Below are 14,360 nucleotides of genomic sequence, written 5' to 3'. Positions count from 1 at the left end.
CCTGAATATTATTACACCTGTGAATATGACTGTCAATAGTTTGTGGTTATAGTCGATTGATTAGTCTGCCTGCTCGTTCTCCTCTCTAAGTTTATGACACTTTCCATCTTTACTGTTTACACTGATGGGTTTTTATTATTTGTCTTTATTTTCCGTCTGCACAGTTGTTTCTCCTTCTGTCTTTCTTATTCTATCCATGTCTTCTGAAGTGCTGAAAGCATGATTTTTCGTGAAAGTGGTTATAAGCTAACGGCCACACATATCTGTGTGTACAGCTAGCGGTCACATATATCTTGCAGGGGTTCTACATGCTCTAGAATACTTACATAGTAAAGGTGTCATACATAGGAGTGAGAAGACAGCCATGTTTTAATATCAGGTAGAGGACAGGTGTCTCGCTGGCCTCTACATCTCTCTCTCTACAGTCGTAGTAGGCCAGCGCCTGTGAACAGACTATGACTACTCCAACATGCTGATGGTTGCCTACAGTACTTCAGTGTGAAAACTGTTGAACATGCTCTGGCTATTTCTCAGTGATTGTACAACGAACCTGATGAATGATCTGACTGCTAGAATTCTTCTATTTTTCTATGACTGTTTTTGAGAGCAACATCCATTATTTTGTTTGTGTTTTTCTTTTTAGTAAATCGTTTTGAGCCCACTTTTGATGGTGGGAATGTAAAATAAACATTATTATTGCTATTATTACCTACATGTATCGTGTATTTTTATTAGTGACTGTAGATTTAATTTAATTAAATGCATACAGGCCTGCAACAGGCAGAGAGAGTCGCTCTGTTTTTTTCTGAAGTTACAACGCACAGATAACCAGTCGTCTACGTGTACGTGAGTGTGACATAAGTATTTACTAGAAGAGTATAGTAACTGCTATGGAATATTCACGAGAGACTGAAAAACGGTATGTGGGAGTGATGTCCCTTGGCTAAACCGCAGCGAAATTCTGTCTCGCGCTCTGATTCTTTCTCTCTCTGTCTCTCCCTTTAGTTTCGTTCGTGGGTGAGAAGGTCACACGGTCACTGTACTTTATCCTCTCAACTCTGTGACGATGTAGGTCCTAGCAATCGACGATGATTCCATGTCTGGACAAGAACTATTTTTTCTGTCGCATTGGTTTCGTTACAGATCACCACAGATCTAACCGCGAGGTGTAGATGAGAAACTCTGACACATCCTAAACTGTTACACGTGGCAACTACGGAGTGTGGCTTGTATTCAGTTACTGTGGTGATGTTGCCTTTACTTACATTTTTATGATACAGATTATCGCAGTGCTTCGACAATATTTTTATTTTCGCTGGGACTAAAGCGATGGGTTTGTGGTTCACGAAGGATGAAAATCCAAAATTAGTTCGCGAGCCGCCGGAAGAGAGGCAGTGGACATCCAGTCCTGGATTACAGGTTACACGAGATCTGGGAGCAGCTTCTGGATACATGTCTCTCATCTTATATGTATTCTATGCTTATTGCGTCTATCCGTGTGTTTGTGTGTGTGTGTGTGTGTGTTTCATTTTCTGTAAAGTGCCTTGGGCCTGTTCATACGACTGTTTCAGTTTACTCGATGATGATCACAATGATGATGATGATGGATGATGAGGAGGGATAATGAGAAAAAGGAGGGATGGATGAAGATAAGGAGGGACGATGACAATGACAATTCTTTATTTACGAGGGGTAAAATAAGCAACAGAGAGCTTTTTTCCATTTAGCCCTCGCCATTTACAGGGAGGAAATAAACTACATAAATGAAGTAATTAAGCATTATGGAAAAATTGTAGTAAACATAAAGAAGGGTGGATATCTACAAGGTGACGGTTAAGAAGATATATGCAAATATTTACAAGTTTACCTAGAGTTGGGAGGAATATCTAGAGGCCTCATCTATATGTCTTGAAAGTGTTCAGATAGAAGGCGTCGGAAGCAGTTCGGGGAGTGCAATAGCTTGAGATGGAGAGGGAGCTGTTCAATTGCACGATTCCTGAGAATTTCAGACATGATTTGAAGAGGTTTAGTCTAGGAAAGGGGATATTCAGTTTTGGGAAGGTTCTAGGAGGAAATAGTAGAGAGAGACTTGGCGATAGTTAATTCTTTGTTGCTGCCATTTGGTTTAATGGACAATAATTAGACGATTCATGAGCTGTGTCAAGCAATTTTAAGGTGACTGACAGCAATGCCGACCATCTGAGGTTATGGCGAACATAAATCTGACCACGCAGAATTTTCTTTTCTTTAATTGCATCGAAGGTAAAAACCTTCTGTCTGACAACTCCTAAAAATAGTCCCACTCTTTTTTTCTCTTTGTCATCGGGAATATAAACAGCAGCACGAGTTCTTCTTCTGCACTGTCACACAGAAGAGGCGAAGGTACTCCAGTTGCTTTTGTATTAATGTTTTTTAATGTTTTTATCACAAAGTCATTTTTCATCCACTGGAAATTTCGATTGCAATTTGCTTTTCTTGTATTTTTTACTTTTGTTGTATTACATGAAGTTTTAACTTCTTGGATTAACAGTTGCAGTTCTTCTCGAAATACGCAGATCGTCCTTTTCATTATGAAGCTGATTACAATAATCATAATGATCATCGTGGCTTTGATGGTGCTGCAAGTAGCATTAGTTGATGGGGTCAGTAGCGAATTCTTATTCTTAAAACAGTTGTTATAGTGCTAAATTGAAATCATTCACTATAAGAGTCCAAGAACTATTAATACTGTTACATACTTCTTCTTCTTATAATTGTTTGTTTTTGTTATTATTATTATTATTATTATTATTATTATTATTATTATTATTATTACTACTACTACTACTACTACTACTACATATTTTTAAAAAATGGTCAAGATGTAGGTTTTGTATTATTTATTGTAACATACTCTTTGCATCTCTTCTTTAACTCTATGTTAGACCTAAAGCCTTGAGCTATTCCATCTCTCATTTTACAACTAGACTGTCTGCTTGTTGTGTGTGTGTGTGTGGTTTTTTAATAGTTTGTTTGGTGATGTTTCTCTAAATTATTCGACATCTTTTAGGTCTTACAATAGAAGTCAGACATCCCGTATCTCAAATGCAGTTTATTTTTTCTCAATGCCTGCTACTTAATCATAATTAAAGTTTCAGTGATAAAAAAATAACTGTTTAATGGTAGCGGAAATTTATTTTATGCTCAGAGATTTCAGTCACCAAAGAGACATTACTTGACCGTCGACAAGTCACATCCATCAGTCGTCTTCTTGCTCAAAGTTGACATTTCAAATAAATGTACAAAGTACAAAGTTAGTATAGTAGGCTGAATGAGACTAAACTGCTTGATCGCCAAACTTTGTTCTGTGTACTATATTAATAACTAAGTTCTTTCTTTGCAAAAGAGTTAGCAGACAGTTGTATGTGTGTGACTTTGTTTTGTTTGTTGCAGTGCGTTGGACTAGCACAGTCATGTCGAGAAAATGTTTGTTGTCCGGGGCTCACTTGTATGAGTCTTGCACCACGATGGACCCCGCTTTGCGACTCGCCAGCTTGGAAACGATGAGCATCCATTGACTTCTTCAGAATGTTATTGGTTACTTTTGTCTCCTGTCGTAGCCATGTATCAAGACATGAAGAGTATTTGTGCGGTTTGATGCTGATAATGATCATGTCATTGTCTACACTGCTTGATGAGTAAAGGATAGAGAAATGCTTTACCTGTGTCAACTGATTTTGACTGTCTGGAGAACGAGTTTTGCATTGTGTAATATTTACTGTTTAGTGTAGTGGATTTGCGTGGCTATATGTAATAAGCATGTGTTCTACGCTTGATGCGACATGAAAGAACGGAAGGATGAATACCGCTATAGCTTGGGAAACTGGCAAAACACAGAGAAATCACCTGTACCATGGCAACGGGGTATTGATCCCCCGACTGCTGGTAGTGGAACAGCGACACGTACATCACATTCTCGAGAACCGTTCTTGTGTGGCGCTGATTAAATGCAGGTGTAAACGATGAAGTAGGTGTAAAAAGTTGATGTTAACTCGGGGTAAGTTCTGACCGTTTGGCTGTTCGCCCAGTACACGAGTCGATTCAACCACTGTCCACAGCCATAGTCCATAGATGATAAGACAAAATCATCATACCTATGATAAGCTGGTATTTTGTCACTTGAACTCTACAGTGCCTTCCAGACGAGACAATTAATAAAATCAAAACACAGACAACAATTTAAATTTTAGAAATGTAATATAATTTAAAAATCAAAAAGAAAAAATAAACACAACACAAAAACAATTCCTAATTTCCCAACCCCACCATTCGTACACACGTTTCTTCCAACAGTTTCAAAAGTATTCAATCTTCTTGTCCAGTTCCTCTCAAAGTCTCCACTTGAAACGGCACAATGCTTTCGCTTCTAACATGCACCATATATCCACGTGAAAAGTACACAAAGTTTTCACTTCTTCTTGTAGTTATATCCAAAAGAAAAATCCAAAAGAAAAATCCAAAAGAAAAATCCAAAAGTAAATCCAAAAGTAAATCCAAAAGTAAAACCTGGAGAGAAAAACAAAACCATGTTCATGAAGTATACACAAATATATCACACTCATCAGAAATACACACTCACTCAAAAATCAACAGATTCACACTCACCTCAACAGGTTCAATGCTAACAAAAATACAAACAAATCTGATAACTTCAAGTCGGTTCAGGACTTGTACACACAATACAAATCTGGTCAGGATTTGTACAACAACACACAATCCGTCAAGGCTGGTCACAAACAAAAACCGTCCGCTCCGGACGCACTGACAACACCATAAAGACTGTCCCTTCTCCCCGCTCCCGTCAAGAAAAAACCCCAATCAAACCACACACATCCAAAACACTACCACACTCTTTCCTTTGTTCAAAGTAACCACCAAACAACCTATCAACAGAACTTAATTAACACAAAGACCGGCCGGTCATCCCTGTATGGCGCGGCACGCCTCAGGCTGTTGACACTAACAGCCCACTAATAGGTGTTTTACCACCTTCCCTTTCCAATTACTTCTCCCTATCCCCTCCCTAACTAAATACAAAAAAATATTTAAACAAAATACACAGCAGGTTTGTAACATATTTAAATAAGAAAACATTGATATTGTGTATTTGTTTTTCGTTATTTCTGACACACGTACTCACTCCTCACCATTAGTCCTCTGTGTGTGTGTGTGTTTGTTTGTGTGTGTGTGTGTGTGTGAACGCCCTTTCAAGATATTAAAATACTAATAGAATGTCGTTCAATATACTCAATGTTACAGCTTACATGATATTATCGTTAGAAAGTTCTCCCAGAACATTTTCCAGCAAAATCAATGAGACATATTATGTAAGTAAATCGTTAAGGGGACCTGGTAGGTGCAACATCTTGTTAGACAACTCTCCCTCTCTCTCACATGCACAAAAACACACAAACACACAAACACACAAACACATGAACACACAAACACATGAACACATGAACAGACAAACAAACCCTCTTCCCCTCACCAAATTTCTAATGACTGTGCTTCAAAGCAGTTGAACTTTTTACCTCCAACATCCGCCTCCTCCCCACTTTGACTGCTTTCATCGCGCACGAAGACACACCTGTTGCCCGAACATCATTACACTTGTGAATATAACTGTCAATAGTTTGTGGTTATAGTCGATTGATTAGTCCGGCTGCTCGTTCTCCTCTCTAAGTTTATGACACTTTCCATCCTCACTGTTTACCCTGATGGGTTTTTAATATTTGTCTTTATTTTCCGTCTGGGCAGTTGTTTCTCCTTCTGTCCTTCTTATTCTAGCCATGTCTCCTATTTGTCTGAAGCGCTGAAAGCATAATTTTTCGTGAGGGTGATTATAATATATATGAGTCACACGTTAATTATCATTATTATTATTTTTACCTCAAAGTATACATTTAAATACTGAGTACAGCTTCAAGAGACAAGGAGTTGTAATTAATTAGCAGCCACTTTTTAAAATTAATGTAAACACGGGATGTTCGACTGAAACAAGACTACCACTCCAGACTTGATAATGGCAAACACACAGGTGTTCCTCCGGCTCCCATGTCAATAATAACTAGAGGCAGGTAAGAGGGAATGGAGAAGTCAAGAAAACATAAGCTCGTTTCAAATAAGTTTTCACAGGTGACATAAGGTGTAAAAAGCTTGCACAGCTCGGGTGGCTGAGGAACACCTTTTAGAGTGAGTTATTGTTTTCTTTTCAAATTGAAGAGAAGGAGAGAAAACAATGTAATTAACTGTCACCGACCAGCGCTTGATTTCCCAAGAAGACGGAGGCTGCTACAGTCCAGTATGAACAGTAAAAATGAGCCGACTATAAATTATATTCTTAGTTAAACAATCAGCCATAAAAAGGATCTATCTACTGACAATGTGTTTACAAATAAAGATATTATTATGCAATGATAAGAGATGAGTAATGCATGTATACTGATAACTCATTTGATTTGAGAGTGACGTCCCTTTGCCTAACTGAATGGAGGGGATCAGCTCTCTGTTGTTTTATTTCGTCTGTCGATTACATCGCTTTTTAAATTGTAATGAAACAAATGCGGCAATTTAAATTTGAAATTCATAGTAGAGAGTGATTTTTAGGCCTTGGTGGTCCGTAATATTTTTTACCTAAGTAAAGTGGTCCGCGGTCTGAAATACTTTGAGAACCACTGGCCTAGAGAGGTGAAGTCACGTGGTCTAATTTCTGTTTTAGCAGACAACCTTTGACAGCTCGCCTGTGAACACTAGTTACAGGTTAGATGGCAGCTCTACTAGCGGAGTCCCAGTAGTGGAGGTATAGTCAACGACTGACTGTAAGTAGGTGGTAGAGAAATGTTTTGTTGTGTGAGTGTCTAGGAAATGTTGAATTCTTGACAGCAGGTCACGGTCCATGCAGGTACTCACTACTAGGAGGCAGCTTCAAGTCGAAAAATGTCACAACAAGCAAATAAAGCAACCTTCTGTAAAAGTTAAACATCGAACATTTATCGATGACCCAAACAACGTTGACACGTGGTGTCATTAGATGAGTCTACCTTCATTGCTGGAGAACCAATGTTTAGCAATTAATCGGAATTTACATGTTTTGATGACGATGTACAATACATACTCATGTTATTTTGTAAGGTCTGGGCTGCTTTCCATGTCCCTGCATCGAATTAATACCACTGCTATAATATGACTCGTCGAATGATTTTAATCTTGTTTTCGCAATTCTGTTAAAACATTGTAAAATAATAGGTGCTGTAATCTGCTTTATAACTTCTTGAATTTAATGATTTAATTTAATTAAACAGCGATAAATCTGTTAGACATTTTATCTGAATTTGAATTAGAAGTATGATCTAACGCACATTTTGTTCAAATTGCAGCAGAAGGTTGAGCTTTTAATACCACACTAGTCTCTGCCGTCTGCGCTTTGTTTATGAAATAAAAAGGTGAACGAGGGTTTATCGTGTTCCTTTGTCTTTCTTTTCTATGGAATTTTGTTTTATAAAAACAGAAGATTGCCAGGACATACAATATGCTTTGTCTTAAAACCAGTCGTGCTTAATAACTGAGGACAAAGGTTCTCTCAGCAATGACTGGCATAAGAAGTCACTTCAAAGTCTCAAGCCTTGAAGATTATTTTTAGGTCAGTAAATTTAACGTTGACATTGATGATGACATGATGATGATATACAAACACACAAACACACATGCACACCTACAACTAATACTAATATGATGTCCTTACAATCTATTCCTATATTCTAAATAACCTTTCGTCAGCATGTTGAATTTTCAACCTGTTTTATTATCCACATTACATTGACTACAAAGAATTCAACGTACAGCGTCGGCGTGACTCACAGCCAGCCAATCGTCTTGAAGCACTAGTGACGTGTGCACGCTGTCTGGCTGGGCAACGTGGCAGGCGCCCTCTATAAAAGCCATTTATCTGCTACACCTGGGTACCTGTCTTCTGCTGCTATCTACACAGGTAAGTATACATCACTGTTACCTGAAATCATTAGATGAACAGCAGTCTGTTTCAGTTGAAGTAGTCAACGGTCGCCGCTTGGAAACGAAGCTGGACATTTTGTTCAGGACAACTTTTTTAGTTAAAATACGCGTGATAAGTTATGTCCCTGGAATGGTATCTAGTTCTACGAGTTGCCGCCAGGTGTTATACAGTGGTCGGTCAGTGTTGCTTGGCTCACTCAGCTACTGAAACTCTGTCTTGAGAACACATTGTATTTAATATTTTATCATTTGACTGATGCCAGCTGACGGCCATGAAACGTGGAAAGACTCATCGGCCGACAGGGGTCCCACCTTAGCTCATCTTCAAAATTTAAAATATAGACTTTAGTACAGTCAGGTTTTTTTTTCCCTTGTGAATAAGCGAGAGTTGTCTAAATACCATCACTATATGTGTCGATTGGTGTCTAAGGTAACATAAAGAACGGTGCTATACAAAGTAACCTTTCTTCACTATTGACTAAACTTCTTTTTGCTAGTCGACTATGGACCGTACTTGTGAGACTAGGTTAAGTCATTACTATTGGTAAGTAATTACATCGGGTAGGTCATTTTCTTTGCCGTGGAACTCAAAGACAAGGCTTTTATTTCCTTCTAACCTAAAAATTGAAGAATGTTTCTTCGGACATTTTCACCTCTCTGATTAAGGTAATAACCTTATGTCTGACAACTCCTAAAAATAGTCCCACTCTTTTTTTCTCTTTGTCCTCGGGAATATAAACAGCAGCACGAGTTCTTCTTCTTGACAGACAAACAGGAGAGGCGAAGGTATTCCGGTTACTTTTGTATTAATGTTTGTTAATGTTTTTTCACAAAGTCATTTTTCATTCAGTGGAAATTACTATTCCAATTTGCTTTTCTTGTATTTTTTACTGTTGTTGCATTATATGAACTTTTAAATGGATACTAAAGGGTTGTGATAAGGCAGTGGCGACGGTCAAACGTTTCAAGACTATATTTAGTTACAATGACACAGCACGAGACCAACACAGGAGAAATAAAGGATTCGTTTCTCACTTAATTACCACTTATTAGCACTATTTCGGTTGCCGATGTTTATAAAAATAAAAAAAAAATCCAGTGAAATCGACCTTTGTGTCCTTCCGCCGAGTAACCACGATAGCTTCCCGAGATGGTCAAGCAGACGAATCCTCTTGTGACGTCACAAGCGGACAGGAAGTGTCTGTGGTCATTGCTATGATTGTGATCGGTGGTGTCTCGTTAGTTGGATTTGTGATATCCAAAATCCTTAACAATCGAGATTGCCATGAGTAATGTTCAATTTTACCAATTTGAACCACTTTTATCAGCTCACAATCGACTGAACATCCTCGGAGGACGAGGAAAACGTTGCAGCAGTCGAAGCACAAAGCAGGTACGTAGGACCAGCTCTGGTAGGACTATAGAAGTAAGTCATACTGTGTGCACGGGAACAGAAAGTGAATGCATGCTTTACCTTGAAGAACTTTAAATAAACATATTGCACTCGAACTCTTTACACTGGGCATTGTTGTTGATGAATTCACTTTTAAAAAATATAAAATTACATTTGGAGTGCTAATTATTTCCTCACACACACACACACCGGAATATTCACATTGTATGTGCTAATGTGGGTTTTAAAGTGAACTTTCCTAAGGATAGTTTCAAAAATTAATATTTCGAAATATCTGTATTTAAATATTTTAAGCAGACAATATTCGCAGCCTTTTTGGGGGTATAGTTTGAATAATTACACTAATGACTTACTTTATAACAACGATGCATAGAATTCAAGCAGAAACGTTTGCTTTATATGTTATTATGCCTGTGCTTTTAACTTATATGTTTGTTGTTTAAATGTGTGTTTACATAGATTCATTTATCAGAGTTTCAGACTGGTGCATTTGTGAGCATTTTGAGGAATGGCCATAACAAAAAGATGAAGAAAAAAAAAATGTGCCCATTTCAATGCAGAAATTGAAAATAATTTAGAGGAGGACCAGATGTGCATTACCAGCCATGAAGGGTATTTCTTATTTTTTACTGGTGTTTTAGCCACTTTGCAGGCAAACCATATATAAATGATTATATTACAGATTTTTGAGAGAAATGCTCTGAATACATAATGACTTTATAAGTGTTTTTTTTCAGGTTTGTTATGAATTCCACCATAATGCTAATAAAGTAGATTAATATAAAAAGATGGCGAGAAGACTATATGCAAACAGAACCACACAAGTGATATTTCAATCAAGGTACCAGCATTTTTTTATTTATAGGCGACTTTTAGTCTGAGCAATGGCAAATTAAAAGAATGAATGCAAGAAAAGCACTATAAAGAAAAATGTTATACAAAATGTTGAAGCTTAACAAAATTTAGAGTAAAAGCTTAAAAGTGAACACAGCATGAAAATTGTTACATTCATCCAAATCCAGTTATTGGAGACACTTCATATCAGATGTCTAAAAATACTTTCATGTATCTGACATAAATTGTAAAATAAAATCTTTCCTTTATTAACATTATTTTTTTTTTATTTGCTCAAACTCAGGTATGGGACACACTTCATCTTTATGTCCAAAACAAATCTTGCATGCATCTGGCATTTTTATTTTACAAACATTATTTCTGAAATACTTGGTGCTGAATGTACCTCTCATTCTTTATTTTCTTACAAACTAATAATAATGCAAGGAAAACTGTGTGACAACTGATTTTTTTCTTTCACATAATATACAGACATGTGGCTTAATCTTTTTAATTCCTCAAGTTTCACTGCATGTGAATTTTTCATTTGATTGCTCTGTAAGCATTTAAAAATAGTTTCAACAATGTATATTGTTATAATTTTCTTAATTCTTGCACAGTTATGTTTTCCAATAAACCAAGTGGACAATTTGAGATACATGTGTGTTTGTGTACTTGTCAAAGGTTGAACATTTAGGAAGCCTAAAAGAGTGTGGCTGTGATGTCCAGGAGTAATGATGGCCACAGGAGCTGTCTTGGCATATGGTTATAAATTTGACTTCTATGCGACACTCGTCTATAGTTGTGATAGTAGAGGGGTTGCTACACTGCCTGCAGACACTCAGCAGCTCCTCCAACTTCTTTTCGTGAATTTTCTTTCCAGGAAGGGATTTGTGTGCAGTTCGTCTTTCTGAGAATTCCTATAGACAAATATGAAGACTAAAATCATAGTTAAAACCATAAATCATTTTTATAGCTAAATATCAGCTTAAATTCTTGTGCTAGCATGTTTCTGATATAAACTATCAAGTTTACTGACTGTTTGTTAGTAACTGCAATATAAACTTTGTTTACTGGTGCTCCTTGACTCTGAGATGTCATTTTCATTTTCTGACTCCCCATATCAATATCAGGATCACACCTAGCAAACATTTATAGACACAATTTCCTTCTTTTTCATTTCATTATGAAAAACAAATATCCACATGAATATTTTACAAAGCCATATAAAATTATTTTTTTTATCTAAGTGTTTAAAACTGCACATATTTTTGGCCTTGAATATCCTTATAAGAAGAAAATATCTGGCACAGTTTATGGAATTAATGCCAATTGTAGATAAAAGAGATGTGTAATAGAAAAAAGAACTGAAAAGTCGCCATTACCTTTCAGGATTGGAGCTGAGGTCTCGGTCTGGACCTATTTAAGCACAGTTGAACTGTTTGTTTTGACTGACTCGTCATAGTCTGAACATAAAATTTTTATAAAGTAATCATTCCACAAAACATTAAAACATGTATGATTATACCATGTGATCAAGCTATTATTATTTTTAATTCTTTACAGTATCCAACATAAAACACAATCATTAATATTACTCTAATTTTCAAATGTTGAAATATCAATTCTAACTTCCGCAGTGTACTGCACATCGATTTCACTACTATTGTTGATAATCTCATTATGTAGGAAATACCTTTCACATGAATTTTATTGTTTTTAGATTTCATAAACAAATAGGCTGTCTTTTCAAAAATATGAATTTAAAATATTTCATTTTATAAAATCAAACAATGATTTTAAAAAATAATGTAACAAGTGACATGATTTCAACAATCATTTCTTTTACACTTGCAGTTTGATGTTGACATTTTTCATTTATTATGCATGTACTATGAATTTTTACCTATTGAAACCCGCTTATTATAAGAACCACATAACTCGTTTATTGTTATGTCTATACAGTCTTTGACAGACAACTCTCGCTTCTTCACAAGAGAAAAAATACCTGACTGTACTAAAGTCTATATTTTATATGTATATTGTAATGTTATCTACCAATAATGAATAGTGCATTTTGTAAACACAGTAACAGTAGCACTGACACTGACCTGTTTATGCTGTAGTCGTTTGGCAAGTGAAATTCGTCTGTAAGATATATACTTCTTTCTTTTTTCGAGCAATTTCATTGTGTTGAAAAATTGTCGGAACTGCATCTGGCAGGTGTGCCTTGAAGGCCAAACCTAACTGTTCGGACATTCAGGTCCAACTAGCAAAGCACTCGTCAACAAAATGCTTGCATAACATGTCCCACTCTCTGGGCTCCCAAACGTGTGGGATCGAGCCTTGTTATTGTATGACCCACTCTTTTTGTAAGGCTCGATCTGTCTTTCGGAAAATGACGACAATGTCGAATCTTTTCCCCCCTTTTCGTGGCAATCGGGTGCAGGCATGGCTCGGTCTCACAGGTAAACAATCCTACTGAAACGTCATAAGGGCACGTGACCGAGAACGAGAGTTCGGCCAAGCAGAGGAAAGAGTCCGTATAATTTCTCTTATTAAACACAACATTGTACTAAAAACCTTCAACTTTTTCCACATGAACAGACATAAAAATAGACGAGATTTAAATTGATCATACTCTTTACGAGTTTCTAAGCAGTTTAAATTTCCCTTTAGTATCCCTTTAACTTCTTGGATTAACAGTTGCAGTTCTTCTCGAAATCAGCAGATCGTCCTTTTCATTATGAAGCTGATTATAATAACCATAATGATCATCGTGGCTTTGATGTTGCTACAAGCAGCATCAGGTGCGGTAAGTAGCGAATTCTTATTCTTAAAACAGTTGTTATAGTGCTAAAATTAAATCATTCACCATAAGTGTTAAAGAACTATTAATAATGTTACATATTTCTTCTTCTTCTATTTCTTCTTATTAATATTATTGTTATAATTGTTATAATTGTTTTTTGTTATTATTGTTATTATTATTATTATTACACATTTTTAAAAAATAGTCAAGATGTAGTTTTTGTATTATTTGTTGTAACATACTCTTTGCATCTCTTCTTTAACTCTATGTTAGACCTAAAGCCTGAACTATTTCATGTTTATATGTATAATTTTAGACCGCATCACTTCACTAAAATAATATCTTAAATAACATATAAATATTGTGTTGAGAAAGTGATAAGGAATATTAAATATCAAGCGACAAGAAAATGACATAAACATGCAAGAAAAGATAGCATCATCAAAGATAGAACCAAGTATAACCAATCAACAATGTAAGTGTATGTCAGGATAACATTTCTACAGTTATAAATGAATAATAACAAGGAAACAGAAAAAAAGTATAAACAATTTATGTGTAAGAATTTGTATTTAGTCTTAACTTTTAAACTCTTTGAATCGATTTTAAAACTATTTCATTATATCATTTTACAGTATTAGACATCATTATTATACAGTGTAGTAACAACACCCTCCAACCTCTCATTTTAGTGACACGTTTATTATGTTACATTTTGTTTGATCACCAAACTTAGTTGATGATGATGATGATGAGTATGGGGTTTTGTAACGAGCAAAATCCGTATCATGGAGAAACGCTCAATGCGCCGAAATGTTACAGAAAAGTACACCAATATAATCCACATTATCAGCTGCAGAAAACCAAAAGGAAAGTTAAAATCAAACGATCGGACGGCTAAAAAAGGACCACAGTTGTGAGCGAACGATCTGCTGCTGCAAAGCGCATGACCACTACTCACAAACACAGGTCCACAAATCAGGAGAAGGTAAAACAGGTGATCACATGAGCATTGTAGGAAAAATGAAGGATTAGATCATCAGGTGCTTGGCCCTGCAGTACAGTCCACAGTCCTCTTGACGAGTGCTGAGCTACATGCACTGTGGTCGTATCTCTGTGACCTGTATATAGCTGATCACAGGCCACACTGTCAAACTGCACGATGACCCCCTCTGATGACGATAACTCATTCATGTTGACAGTACAATGTTACAATGATAGTACAGCGGTAGTGGATAAACAATGAGACAG

The sequence above is a fragment of the Pomacea canaliculata genome, linkage group LG7 (assembly GCF_003073045.1).
Source record: "Pomacea canaliculata isolate SZHN2017 linkage group LG7, ASM307304v1, whole genome shotgun sequence".
Taxonomy (NCBI): Eukaryota; Metazoa; Mollusca; class Gastropoda; order Architaenioglossa; family Ampullariidae; genus Pomacea; species Pomacea canaliculata.
This window is presented reverse-complemented; position numbering follows the sequence as displayed.